The 15,393-nt window shown below is 39.2% G+C and overlaps 1 long non-coding RNA gene across 3 annotated transcripts in view; it reads left to right on the top strand.

The window, feature by feature from the left end:
• Positions 1–5,733, top strand: part of LOC123981012 — a 31,387-nt gene extending 25,654 nt beyond the window's left edge. For 2 of the 3 annotated variants that reach the window (XR_006827645.1, XR_006827647.1), the window contains exons 2-3: positions 4,727–4,797; positions 5,100–5,733. This is a non-coding gene — a long non-coding RNA (uncharacterized LOC123981012). Of the gene's footprint in view, positions 1–4,404; positions 4,467–4,726; positions 4,798–5,099 lie in introns of those variants that run through there. The other variant, XR_006827646.1, reaches the window with a different exon arrangement.
• The last annotated feature ends 9,660 nt before the right edge of the window (positions 5,734–15,393 follow it).

The raw sequence follows: 15,393 nt of genomic DNA, 5'->3' as shown, positions 1-15,393 counted from the left end.
ATGCGACTGGGTGGTGTTACAGTGAAACAAATCAAACAGCAGCACTACAAAACAAAAAGGTGCTGCAGCGCAGGCGTCTGTAGTTAACTTTACATCTGTTTTTATATCAGTTTTATGTGTTTCAGAAAAACAGCCCTTCATCAGTGAACCATAACGAATCTGGTACCATCTTCGTATAAGTGTTTAAGCCGGGATTCAGACCGAATAACCACAATAAAACACGATCCAGGAAGTGTAGTTCAAGTAACAGTTTAATGCGTTTAAAGGCTTATCGGATGCCAAAGCACTGCACAAGGGTTTATAAAACTCACAGGACTTTACAACTCTGGTAAATTATCATCGCAATGATTGCTAGGTTAACAGTAGAAATATGGCACTGATGTTACCTCATGTCTCTATTTTCTGACATTTTACAGACTTAACAATTCAATTCATGGCAGTAGTTGATAATTACAACTGTTAGTTGCTGCTCTAATTTAGTCTTGGCTAAATGTTGGTGATGTGAGGGTGCACAGAGCAGGTTTAAGCACATTTGAATACTATAGCAAGTTGGGACAAAAAGTTTGATATGTAAGGAATATAAAAAATAATGTTTGTAGCTTGTCTATAAAAAAAGTCATGTTGTCATGTCTGTAAATGTTTTTACACTTTTGGAAGTGACAGTCTGATGGCATCTACGTACCTGAGTGGATTTCAGTTCAGCTCTCACTTAAAGGATAACTCCTGCTTATTGCAACATAGCTCTTATTTATGTAGGTTTGGCCATCGTTTATTTCAGCTATGATAACACCGGAGTCACCAAAGTAATCAGGGAGCGTGGCGATATTGCTACGAGAACGTCTGATGAGGCAAGAAATGCGATCGTTCACACTTTCAGAAAGGTTGTAAACAACTCAACAATTTAATCAGATTATCTGAACCATGTTATTTGGAGGTAAAACTGAATGGAAGCCAACTTATTGTGCTGACAGAAGACTGGTTGCACTGCTATGGCAGGTACATTAGGCCAAAGCTGAAGCAGGAAGTCGGCCTGTACACTGTAATGGATGTTGGTAATAATTTTCCCATTTGCTTTCGGTTTCTCTTCCCAATTAGTTTGGCTAACCTGGAGATTTTACCTGTGACATCCTGTTTGATTGTCTGACCGCCACATCTGACTTCTTTTCAGCAATGTTGCCGTTTACCAAGATCCAAGCAATTAACTAAATGAGTGCAAAGTTATTATTACAGATAGGAATCATGACCAAACCTTTCAAAATTATATTCAAGTTGAAATAAATAAGAATTATCCTCAAAAGCAGAGTCTTCTGATGTGGGTCGTTGATTAGCAGTTGTATCTCACTACAGAGAACATTCAAGCAATTCAAGGAGACTCTACCCAAATAAGTAGAGCACGATCCATCCGTCTTTTTCCCCCCTTTCATCCATTCTGTAATCCTTAGTCAAGGATCAAGCTGCTTTCTTACCTTTCTAGGTAGACAGGAGCTTAAGTACTGTCACTGGATGGATTTGGGCTAGACCTGAGCTGTCTGTAAAGTTTTTTTTATTTATTTTTTTAACTTGGTCAAAGCAAATTTGCTCATAAGTTAAATGCAGGTTTCTGTGGGAATTAAGGGCTCCTTAAAAATGATTAAGTTAAAGAAAGTTGTACACACACACACATACAGTCGTGCTTCCACCATTTTCAGGGACATTACATTGACTTACTTTCATTCCCTGGAGAATTACCCCAACCATAACCATGACCACTACTTGCCTAACCCTAACCCTAACTAAACCTAACTTTAAACCAAGTCTTCACCCTAAAACTGAATGGGACTTGCATTTTGTCCCCATAGGGAAGGCAAGTCCCCACAGTCCCCACAGTGTGAACAGATTTATGTCCCTACAACATTATTAATACCCCCCCCCCTCCCACACTCACACTCTCTCACTCTCTCACACACACACACACACACACACCTCAAAGGAAACTGAGCCAAATAATAATGAAAGAAGTGGGAACTAAAAGAGGATTGGAATACAAACCAAGAAATGCAGACTACCGGGAAAAAACCCACTCCAGATGAATTGCATTCAGAGCTCGGAATGATCAAAAAGTGCAAAAGGAAAAAGAATTTCAGTCCTCAGACAGTAAATGAAAACATGTAACAACTGGGATTCCTACTGCTAATTAGGGCTTCTCATAGCGCATACATTTGTCATTTCCTTTGTAGATTTCTTGTTAACCCACAAGATACCGCTAACAAAGCAACAAGGTTAATTAAAGATTTAGTCTTTTATCTGTTAAGAGAAAGTTACAGATTCTGATTATTTTTTTTAATCTCTGCAGCAATAGGCAATGTAAGTATTTGCTGCTACCATGAAGCGTACGATGCACCCTTAGGTCCCCCATACTTTTTCTCATTGTGAGGACTCATTGCTTTGGTTAGGAACAACTTGCGTGGAACCTGTCCCCTGGGTAGGACTGTAGTTAAGAAGTAGAGTGGCATTAGTATGGGAGGTTCTGAATAGCAAGTAGGGGCATGAACTCACATCAAATCCTAAAACCTAACTATCCACCATCTGTCCTCTTCTTCTTATAAATTCTTCAAAATTCATCGGGTGTGAGTTTGGAAATTCTGAAGAGTTCTTGCTCTTGATTGATTCAATTATTTGCGAACCTAGAACCTTAACCTAGAATACACCCACAGCCTGGATGGAGAATACTGCCCAAGGATACACGGCAATTTGAGTTCAATGTTTTTGTTCTGACGATTTATCTCAATAGCAGACCATTCCTGGTCTCATAGTAACTGCAGTCTGCAATCTTATGATAAATCGCAGCCATTTCTGAAAAGCAAACAATTCCTCTTTGTCCCTTGTGTAAGGAAACCATGCTGATGGATGTGGATAAATAAGAGAAACTTAAGTTTAAAATTTTGACTGACAATATCAGACTTGAAGAAGACGAATAAAGACAGCTCAGTGGAGGCTGGTATGCAAATCTGTGTGCGAGACACAAAACTGGCATGTAGAGGTGATAATTCATTGAGCCTTGGGATCCTCTATTTTTGTATTCTGGTTCTGAGGGAAATACTGTACAGAGCCTCAGCCATTCATAGATCAGACAGAGCAACCTTCATGCTGAATTGAAGCAAGGAGAAAACAGAACAGAGCAGGTCAACAGCTTCTGGGAGGGCGGCAGACTGAATGCACCTTGATACTGGAGCAACTTGGAGTTTTTAAAAGAGACTGTTTACTGCTTTCAACAGGGACTTGTCCTCATTCTACATCATGTTCTTTTCAGAGAAGTGTTCATGAACTTACACTAAACACACACACATATATATATATATATATATATATATATATATATATATATATATATATATATATATATATATATATATATATATATATATATATATGGTTAAATGTACTGTGCACGTGGCAACATACGCAGGCAGTCACAGTGACACAAATACAGACACACAGGCACACCCTATGCCATTTCAGAAACAGACAATACCCTGTTCTTTGTATTTGGGCTGCTTACATAACCAACCGTTGTCAATTATGTAATGCCCCCGTTATTAATTTTTTAAATGTATCTCTCTTTGAAACAACTATAATTGGACATTTATATGTTTTGTGCCTTGTCTCGGAGGTATCAACGCTCTCTGATGTAAGTTCAGTGGCAGCAGAACAAAAGTCTCCAAAGCAGATCACACGTTTTTCCCTCATTGCTATGTGGCTCAAGAGTGCAGGATCTCTCCGATTAAAACTGAAGGCAGGGAACAGGGATTAAAAATGTGACATGCTGCTTTGTTTAGCACTCAGAAATATTTACAGAAAAATCTTGCAGCAGTGACAGCAGGCTTAAGTGTGTTGACTCCTTCACAGCGGTCACAAAGCTTTGACAGCAGCTGTTAAGCTTTGTGTATTTTGATAGTACTACATTGAAGGCTTTAGCGCCACCGAGCATGTGTGCTAATTTACACAACAGGGAGGTTTAGGTAGTAAGGCTCCTCTGATGCTAGCTGCTGTGCCAAATTAGCCTATGTCTAAAATGTTCCCCAAAAGAATAATGCAAAAACATTTGCACTTTATTTTTGTCATTTGCAAAGCCATCACCATAACACTAAAGCCCCTCATTCAATGCTGCATCCTTACTTAAGATATGAAGTGAGGCAACGTTCAACAGTACTCATAACTACAGCCAGAGCCGGCCCTTCCTATAAGCCAACAAGCGGCTGCTTAGGGGGCCCCCAAGCTCATGCGTTGTTTGCTGAATTGACTGATCGTCTAACTGGAAACCCTAAGTCACGTATTTACATAGAACTGGCACTTGTTGCTGCTAATGTGTTGCTAACTACAAACAGTCTTTTATTATAGGGCGACTAGGGTGAGTGAACGCTTCGTGAATCGGGAGTGAAAATTAGAAGAAGGTTGATGAAATTAGAAGAAACAACAAGCACAATGTTGTAAGTAATGTTAGATTTACCAGATGGTGAACTTTTAGTGACAAAACACATCTGTTTTAGTCACTTCTAAAAAGTTGTAAAGTAGCCAGATGCTGGTGTAGACTGTAAGCATGCTCTGTCGCCACATCCCGGCTGTCTGTAAGGGCTTTTCACAGTGAAAAGTAATGTAATCTTCTACATGTCTCAGATTAGTCAAATTAAACACATACTAATCTGAAGCTGCTTAGGTATTTACCCCTTTGATTTATATTCACTTACAGTTCCTCCTCAGGAGCAATAATGAAGTATTTTGGTCATGATGCTGACACAACCAGAGATGATGAAAGCGCTGGTAAGTGAAAATTTTGAATAGTTATGTGTGCCGCCTGTACAATAATAACTACTTGCACTCCAGCTAAAAAAAGGGTTTTAATTTACAGACTTACTAATATGCACTGTCCTTGTGTGATTTATCTTCTTTTACTACTAATACTACCTATGACTGTATTGCATGTAAATTCATAATATGTTTTTTTCTTTACAACAAATTGACCTTATGTATGATTTAGTTATAATGATCATGATTAATGTTTTATACTAATGGATTCAAAATTAAAATAACCATGACTAATTACAACTAATTTCAACCCACAGCTCCAATGGTAACCTTTGATGAATGCCAACCAACTTCTTCTGTTTCGGAGATCTCTTCTCCACCTCCACCAACTGATCCTGCTCAGAGGCCATCAAATCTGTCTGACCAAGTAAAGACCAACTTGGTTTTTAGGGGTCCTTGATTTTAATATACTGCCGATCTGAACCTTTTGAATCTTACATATGTGTTGTACTGAAGGTGTTTTGCTCTTTACATTGGTAGTTCTTCAGACTGTGATGAAATATTATCACTTTTTTTCTGTGTTAATACGACAGGTTTGGAGTCACGTCCTTATATACAGTCTATGGGACAAACACAGTTAATGCCATTTTAGAGTTTTACTTTGAATGTTTCAGAGAGTGTATTTTATTAGCAGTAAAAGAACTGTGGCCCGTCATGTTGCTAGAGGTACAAATAAAATGTATAAGGGTTATAATTGCATACAGTAGCTGGTTGTATGAATACTTCACCTTCTATCTACTGCTAGGCAGGGTCCTCAAAATTATCCTGCTCAGGCCCCCAGGTGTACATGGCCGGTATTATGGTTATAGTAACATTTATTCATAATATCAAAACGAGAAGCAAAGAGAGATCATCAAACAGCAACCCGGCCTAAACAAGATGTTGATTAGAAATGTTCCTTTTTATATATTATAATAAATATACTGTAGCCCTGACAATGAGACTGCCTGTGTGAAAATATCTGCAACATATACGATAGATAACAATAAACCTATGGCAAAATGTCATGTGGGATTCAATGACATGTCACTTCATAATACCAAAGCTTTTTCAAAACCTATTTTAGTTGAATAACTATATATTCTGAATGACATAAATGCAAGAAAACTGCACTTTTCTGCTATTTCTTTGGCTGACAGGCAACGAATTTACTGAAAGTGTTTGCAAAGAGGATCACTGTCAATTTGATGCTCCCTAGTTTAGCAGTCAACAGCAGGGTTGGATGTCTGACCTCTGTGGCATTTGTTATCTCACACACAAAAAATGGCAAACAAAAGGGGGTCTTCAAAAACTCTCCTCTGGCTGCGGCGAGTTAAGACTCTCGATTATGCAATCCAATCTCACAGTACACTATGACATGCCCGCTTTCCCCGCAGGGATCATGAAAGTTTCATCAGCGTTGGCACAAAGAGAGCCTAAATACATTTTTCATCATCATTCGCCATTCATCATTCATGCTAATCATCTGAAGTCAGAATTCTTAAAATTCACAGATGTATACAAACACGAATCCAGTGGCTCTGGCTGGCAGCTCACCATACCAGGAGGTACATTGTAAATGCTTCATGATGAACCGAACTCCCCAAAGTGCAGTCTCCGTGTAAGTAACTGTAGTAACATTTAAAGGAGGAAGCAAGGCTTTCACCACACACAGACTGACGGTGAGCGAAGATTCCTCCATCATACCATTGATCAGAAATGTGCCCGTTATTGTGAGATGCCCTTAGGCCTAATTAAATATTAAACCTTTTATTTGCTCCCACAAAGGTATTTGTAAGTACATTTCATGCCAGGGAAAGCATCAAAGATTCAAAATTCCCCTCCTGACGCAAAGGTGCGGTTATTGCCGCTCACTCCCCCCCACCTAAACCATTTAGGCGCATTTAGAATGATGAAAGAGGAAGGAAATTGCTGGCGATGGCTTCCAGGGGAATGGATAGTATATACATAGCAGTCTATCTGTGAGAAATTATATGTTCCCGACTTCAATGGGGTTATAAAGTGACGTGATAAAACAATGCTACGTATAGGGTTGCCTCATAGTTTACAGTTATTGTAATCCTGATAATCATATAAAAAGAAGTCGATGTTTTAATGAAGATGGAATATAGATGCTGCTCGTTTAGTGGCTGCACAAATTGCAGCTGGAAATTCACATTGTTTTAGTGCCTCATGGCTGGGAGTAATCACAGTGGCAGAGCAGAATGAGTGGAGAGCCGCCCCGTTCTGCAGGAAGCCAACTCGCGAGAGCATAGTCAGTCAGTCAGTCATAAACAACAGGTGACAGTACATTTGGCATATCTGTCCTGGCAAGGCGCCTTAATTGATGGTTGTGCCTGACTTGAGTGGATAAATCAGGAAGTCCATCATCAATAGAACTGCCAGCTATCAAGTCATAACCCCAACCAAAATAAATGGAGGGGAGCATGGTATAAAACATATATTGGCCTTCACTTGCTTGGTATATCCATAATTCACAGGCATAAATTATACCGCCTCAGCCTGATTGCTGAGTCTGGCTGTCCCTTTCCGTTTACGGGCAGGGAGCTGAAGTGAGTCAGCTGCAGCCTTGTCAGAACACACAGTTCATGAAGTTCACGAAACCGGACAGTAGATGGAGCCCCTCGCATTGGCTTCAACTGCAGCATGAAGCACGCTTTCACCGGAAACATTACATCACTGATTTATTTTTCCCTCTAGCACCATATCATCACCATTACATGCCATTTATGTCATTATGGTTGGTGTGTGTTTGCGTGCCTCTGTATGTGTGCGTCCTGCTTTTGGTTCCTACACAGCAAGAGACACAAGGTGAGCACAAAATGACACAAGGCTGCCGTGAAAAGAGAGAGATTACTTTCAAAAAGCTTAAAGATATTTGGGAGCACTGCAGCAGATGTGGGTCATAGCCTGCTAGGTTTCATGTCAATTAGGTGTATTTGTCAACCCCAATTTATACTGTAGCTGTCCATCACATCCCCTCGGGTTAGTTAGTTTCAACTTTTGACCGCTGTCCTTCTTGGTTGATGCAGTTTGTCTGCTCCTGGGGCATATGTTGTTACGATTTTCCCATGACATATTATATAATTCTACTTTTGGACAGATCATCTGGACTAATGTTGCTTTGAAAGCCAATATACTGAATCCCTGTGCACCTTAGTCGACCTCTGTAGGTTGACAAAGTTGCTAATTGACATCCATCCTAATATGATCAAACCCCTTTCGCTCTGTATTTAATTATAATTTCAAGTGTATCTATCTTTTATCAACTTGTAATCCAAAACCTTGCCATGGATGGCAGGAATTGATTCATGCTGTCTTGCAATAATGATGGTGTTTGTTACCCTTAGGAACACCATCGGAGATGGACATGATGGAAGATGACATTTAAGAAAACAAAAAAAAGGAAGTAGCAGAAGAAGAAGCAGTGTGGAAAGCTTCCAGCTTGGGAGCCGAGGCATGGACTGCACTTCTCAGTGCTGATTACAACCACAGTTAAGGAAACCTGTAGGTGTGAGGGGAACCCGTTGGCATTTTAAGCTTTCTTTAACAAAGTCTGGTTAGAGTGGGCCCGCAGCTTGTCACATGCCAGGGAAATGTTGCACCACAAACAGCAAGCGAATAACTGGAGCTGCTAAGACCGCACATGTAACTCGGCCAGTGAGCATGCTTCCACACATGCATAACTGCACACACATCTAAACATCCTTCTGTCCTAAATAACCGTACTAACAATTGCATAAGATTTTGTATTCACTGTCACATTCAGTTGTACAAACGTGCACACCCACACACAAGCATTTGCGCAGCAGTAGAGCCAGGCCAGATTGCTGTGGCTGGAGATACGTGGTGGAATCATCAATCACAAGAGCCTCCCTCTGGTCAAATCAGGTTTGTCCTGGTGTGAACAGAGCCCGATGCCAGCCGAGCAAAAACAGGCCCTCACTGGCTGGGGCATGCCGGGGCTTTTCATGACACGTGGAGGCATATCAATCTCATTGCAGATGGATGGACGGACGATGATTAGGACAGGGATGTGGCTTTGCAAGTCCTACTGGGACACAGCTTCCACTGGTGACGGATTCCTCTGTTCTTCAGTCCGCCCTACAGCGAAATGAGAAACAGCTGGAGGGATGGAGAGCACATTGTTCAGCCCACATCTGTTCTCTGCAAACTTCATCTCTGAAGGAAGACTGGCTTTTTGCCTCAACATCTTGGACTGCGGAGTTAGAGAGCTTGATAATTAAAGTGACCTTGGGAAGTTAAGAAAGTTAAGGGAAAATAAACGCTTCCTGTACAAAGTTAGGAAGCAAAATCATGTACCTGAACCTTGAAGTACAGCTATTAAAGGGTAACTTTGGCATTTTTCAACCTGGTCCAGTATTGAGGGAGCATGCTGCAGTCGGCGACAGCAAGACAGGGCTGCAATGTAATCCTAGCAGGCAATTGTGCCCCGACAAATTACTTCCACTTAAGTGCTTGTTTTTACCACTGACAGGCTCAAATTGTTATTATAAGTATCTGACAGCATTGTGGAAAGGATTCTAGCAGAGATAGACCTTTTTTTAAAGAGTAAGATCCTTTTTGTTTAACCAGAAAAAGTTAGTATAACGCTCCTGTCATAGCCACCAGACTGACTTGACAAAAACTGTAATTTTTCCTCTCTGGTCCACCGTTGCCTCAGTCAGTTATTGTGTGACTTAGATGTTTTTAACCCTTAAAACACCAAAGTCACACAATAACACAAAAAAATCTAACTGACATAGGCAGAGGTAGACCAGCAAGTCTCGTGTTCAGCCAGGTAAAATAACTTTTTGTTTTATCAATGGATTCTGGTGGCTTTTAAGAGAGCGAAATAATGACTGAACAATCTGAAAAACAAGCACTTTAATGGATGTACTTTGACGGGGCACAATTGCCCGCATGGATTACATTGCAGACCTGTCTCGCTGCTGCCAGTTGCAGCGCTCTCGCTCAACACTTAACCAATTTAGAAAAATATTACGCCAACAGATACAAAAACATGGGAAAGTAAGTAGTTTTCCAAGTTGAAAAATACCATAGTTACCCTTTAAGTAGTATCAAGTATCTTGTCAAATCATTGAAAACATGATGAAGGGCTTCAGAGTGTTCTGCAAATTCACTGTACAGCCACATTCGAACAAGCCTTGAGCAACAAAGCTGCTCTATTTTTCCTTCATGAAAATACAGACCAATGTAGCTCATACAAAGATGACACTGCTGCTTTCCACAGGAGCTGCAGAGAAGTTGATGTACTCCCATGCCGTTTCCATGTTACCAACCCCTCTCTGCATTCTGCTATTTGTCAAGGTCAACTATTTCTTCGGTGTGGAAAAGAAATCTGTGCTATAACCATGTTTGAGCAGCAGGATTCGGGGAAATGAGAAAGCTGAAGTGCAGCTCACAAGTGTAATTGGTCTCCTGGCATCTTCATACGGGGCTTGATTAACATACCTTTGAAACATTCCGGGCACATTTGCCCGTAGAACAAAGACACAGCAGATAATGACGATCAGAAAATTTTTGAATTTCTGCCAGTTATTGACAGACAAGGTATTCGAATGTCTCGGACATCGGTCTTTGATGTGAATTGATAGATACGCTCAGTCCCTTAAAGGTGCAGTTATCTTCAAAAAGCCAGACAGGATTAAAAAGAAAATGGTAGTATTTGGGGTGAGCAAGAGTAACATTAATATGAAGGCTCTCTGTCAAGCAAGGACAGAGAGCCTTGAATTCCCGTCTTTGCTTAAACCAACCAGTGACTGGCTGGATTCTTTGGATAGACACCAGTGAGCGTTGATTGATACTAGACTACTATATATATATTTGATCATTTATTTATTGCCTTCACTAGTGAATTCTTGTCAGGGTCACTGGAGGCAAGTGTCTACCACAACATGCTTTCACTAAAAAGCAAGGAAAAAGAAACTGTCCTCAACATAAATAAAGCACTTAAATGACCTGTATGTGTTTCGTGACAGAGGCTGGGGTGAACAGTTAGATGTAGCCTACAAAGTGTGTGACTTGGACACCAGAGATAATTTTTTCTATTCCATCTCCTACTAGAAGTAGACGCTGGTAACTTATAACCACGACCAAGTAGTTTTAGTTGCCTAAATTTAGCAAACCCTTAAACATAGAGGTGGCAAATTGGTAAACAGTCATATGGATCATTTTTGTAAGGGTTATATGGGTTGTGTAGGATGTGGACTTGTTGTTAATGCTTGTGCTAACATGTTAAGTAATTCATCATGGTTTTGTATTTGTACAATACCACCCAAAATCTAATCATTTGGGGGTGGATTTTGTCATACACCTCAATTGAAATCAAGGCTAAAATTTTCCTGAACATGAAATATTTATAAAGTATCCTGATATACAAAAAAAAAAAAAAAAAAAATCAAAGTCATGTAGCAACTTCAATTCAATTCAATCTGAGAGCCTGAAAGCTTGTTTCAGCATCACAGGGTTACACAGATACACACATTTGCACTTAGGAGGCGTCTGATTCAACCACAGTGCTCTAACACTGGACACTGCAGCTCCGCTGGAACAGTTGGGGGGGGGGGGGGGGGGGGGGGGGGTTGAGTATCTTGCATTTTTACGCTAGCTGTTGAGGGAGTGAGTGTCAGCCATTGATCTCCTCCATCCAGAGGTCTAGAAATACCACACAAATGAATACTGTTTAATCCATTATTTTCACTTAGTTTTATGAGTCATCAAAGGATGGCTTCAGTCAACTGTGGAGCAAACTGGCCATTGTATATTTCTTTGCAAATTAGTCAACCTTCTTCTTTCTACTATAGTCTGTCTTGGTTCATCAATCTTTCACTGAACTAAATGTCATCTTATACCTTGGGTGGTAGATGACCTACACAAAGTGGCTGTGATCAGAGAAGCAATAATTATCTGATCTTAAGCCTGCTGTTTGGTTATTTTCAAAAATGAAATTGACTCATTCCAGAGACTAGTTCAATGGACTGTGCTACATAGAGAACATCCACCCTAAAATACAATTCACTCTGATCACAAACTGCCCATGCAATCAATATAGCATAAAGAAATGCCTATAAGTCAAACAAAACTAAGTTATTATCACAAACACACCTCCACATGTTAAGCATCTGAAAAATCAGTTTGGGTAGTGTTTTTGTCTTCACAAAGCCATCTCTTTTTTTTGTTTTTTTGGCTTTCTGTCAATGGAACACCTGCAAGATTTGTCTCAGTTGTGTCTGTTGTTCCTTGCAGAAGGAAGAAATAGGTACTTGTGTTCGTGTTCAAGTTCAAACAACATTATGCAAATTCTGTTCTGGGGTAGCTTTTCCATTTGAGTCACCATATTATATAACTATGCTATTAAAACACTGCTTTTAAAATCAAAGGTAAATTGAAGAGCAATCCACGTCAGTCACATCATATTTTTGAGAAAGAGATGCTAAAATCAACTCAACTTGAGTTCAATCTTAAATACTTCAGCATTTCTGCGCTGTGCCAAAACAGGGCCTTCTCCTTAATGCACTGTTGATGTCATACCACATTTCCATTACAACAGAGGTAGCATTTGAGTTCATTATTTTTTCATTTTCAAATCGGGAAGGGTGGGGGGTGTATTACCCTTTGTGGCATAGAGAGATCAATCACTTCTAGGTCATGGTCTTCTCACCTCATTTGCTATACAATATGTCTTTATAATGTTGCAAAAAGCATGAACGTAATTTTGTTTCAGCAACTAAACACTGACGGTTTAACTTTTTCACATCATTAAAGCCGATTTACTGTATGTAAAAGTTTTAAAATCTTCACCTTTCAAAACACTTCGAATCAGATCAAGGCAGAAAACGAGGTTAACGCCTCTTTGAGCATCATCCAGTTTAAGCCAGTTCTGTTTTGATCCAAACTCTCTCACAGTATATATCCTTGGGAGTACAAGTGCTCTTCCTCTGCATGCATATTCAAACAGAACGGAGAAGAAAGAGGGTAAACAATTAAAGAGACACTGTGAGTACTTTTGAATCTGGAGCACTACAATGTTGATGGAGGGGAATTAATGTAATACCATATGATACTCTGGTGTAGTACGCTACAGTTGCATACAAAAAGCAAAAATGGAGATGAGCACATGCTGAGATCCACACTGTGCAAAGCATCCTCAAAGAATGCTTTGTCCTTCACCCTTTCGGGATACAGCTAACATTGTGTTACAGGATGTATAATCACAATTACGTCAGAAGTAATGAACCTTTTATTTCTTGGCTGAGTAAGAGCAAGTGCTTCATCTTATATTACTTTCACATTGCTTTCAATATTTCTCTAAATTAAAGTGCGGCTAAGCTGATTATGTCATGACAAACTGCCGCTCCTGGCTGCAGGTCATTAGCTTCACTGTCTAGGAGGTTACATGTGGGGTGTAAAAGTTTTTTTTTGTTATTCAAAGTTCAATAGATTACCAAATTTGTTGCCTTGGAGAAAGAATTAATTAGATAATGTCATTACAGAGCAAAGCGAAATTAAATAATTTACTACAAGAATCCCATGATGCCTTTAGCAGTCTCTGGCTTATATTCATACAATACCGCTGTAACATTATCTGTATAGCTAAAATCTGCAGCTGCATTGAATTGAACCCACTCCTTAATTTGACTTGATTTTCCTGACATTACTAGTTATTCTTATTCTCAATGGGAGCCCAATTGACAGCAAATAAAAATCAACATGTTAATTAAGCTCTGCATATTTAATACCAGCCTTGATTATCAACACCTGTGTGACCTATGTCAAGTCAGCAGGCGACAGCTACTGCAAGCTAATACATGTACCAATCTGTCACAAGTGCATAGGAAGAATAGACCAATTAAGTAGTGGTTTACAGGAAAATGAGGATTTTCATGAAAAATATTAAGTGGAGTAGTTTCTATAAATATGCAGTACAAGTCTGTCTGTTCAATAGATGGGGTTTTTTTTGTTTTGTTTTTTTGTGAAGTATCCTGCGCCACAGCATGTTTTGATGGCCATATGTGCATATAGAGAGGGGGTGCTTATCATCCAAAATGTGTCCAAAAAGAAAAAAGGGAGAAGTGAATGAATCATCACATTCTGTTCTTTGTTGGTACAAATGAAGTCAGTGCTTTTGAAGTCACTTAGGAGTTTGTAATTCCCAAATGGAGGACTGTTTGAGTTGATGTTTAACTGTTCAAACACAAGTCGGAACAACTAAGATGAAGAGGGAACAAATATCCGCAAAGCGCACATAAAAAGGAATCCTATTACAGCTATTCATGTGTTTTGAATAAACTCTTACCTTAAAAATATCCTATAGTTTTTTAACAGAACAGGCCTGAATACAATTAAGATATGTTCTAAAGCAGTGGCAGTCCAGTGGCAGCACTGCACTACCTGTAAGTGTTAATACACTTTCCCTGTGGCCCTGACTTGGATAAAATGTCTTCACACACAAAGGGACAACATTTTGTCCGGCCTTGTTGCTCTCCACCCTTTGTCATATCCCCTTCAATATTTGATGAGGTCAATATTTAGCTTTTTGTTTCATGGTTAATAATGCATCAAAATATCAAACAATATTTTAGTCTAACGTGGTCTATCTAACGCCATTTCCATCTTGAAACACTGTCAGTTCTTGGGGAGCTTTATGCCCGAGATCAAAGCATTGCCAGGCTTCTGTTTTTACCCGACTGCATAAAAGATCAAGGCACGTAATGAGGCAACCTGAAAGGTGATAGTTCAGAAGATGAAAGTATTGGCTGTTTTGGGTATGTCAAAGAGGTGCACACTATTCTGAATTTCAACCATCACATGCTTTCTCTGTGATAATAATCACAGTTATCATTAATTGTATAATTGGCACTTGATCTCTGCTCACATTCATTTTCAGTAATACCTATGTATGTTATCTGATACCGAATATCCTTGGATTGAAGGGGTTCTTCATACACGGTGTAAAACAGGTTTTCACCACCTATTAGATGATATCTTCAAAAAATGCATGATGAGCCAGTGTGTTGATGTGCAAAGTCATTAACAATTGCTGAATGTGCCATTGTAGGTATGAGTTTAAAGCTCCCACCAAGGTTACATTCTGCACAGTGCCAAATAAACTGACTAGTCAAGTACGGAGTACCAAAGTGTTCAATTTTAAACAAACATAACAAATTAAATACAATTTATTTCAAATCCATTATTTAAAATACATAAATTCTGTAATTATCAAAATTCAACTAAATTTTCATTATAACAGTTTATTGGAGTTCATATTTATTTAATTATAGACATTTTTATTTCAAAATAATTTTTTTAATTTCATGTGATTTTCCTCAACTTTTATTTATCTTGTAATGTATTTTTTCAGTGATTTTTCCATTTCACTTTTCATGTCAGTAATATTGTCACAACTCACCTCCCCCTCACCTTGATAAGAAAAGTTCAGAATTACTTTGGCATTTTGTTGCTCTAACTAGCATGAGCTAAATGGTTAAATTTGTAGCAGTTAGTAGCAGATACAAAATAAAACCAAAA

This window comes from Micropterus dolomieu, linkage group LG12 (genome assembly GCF_021292245.1).
Source record: "Micropterus dolomieu isolate WLL.071019.BEF.003 ecotype Adirondacks linkage group LG12, ASM2129224v1, whole genome shotgun sequence".
In the NCBI taxonomy this organism is placed as follows: domain Eukaryota; kingdom Metazoa; phylum Chordata; class Actinopteri; order Centrarchiformes; family Centrarchidae; genus Micropterus; species Micropterus dolomieu.
This window is presented reverse-complemented; position numbering and strand designations above follow the sequence as displayed.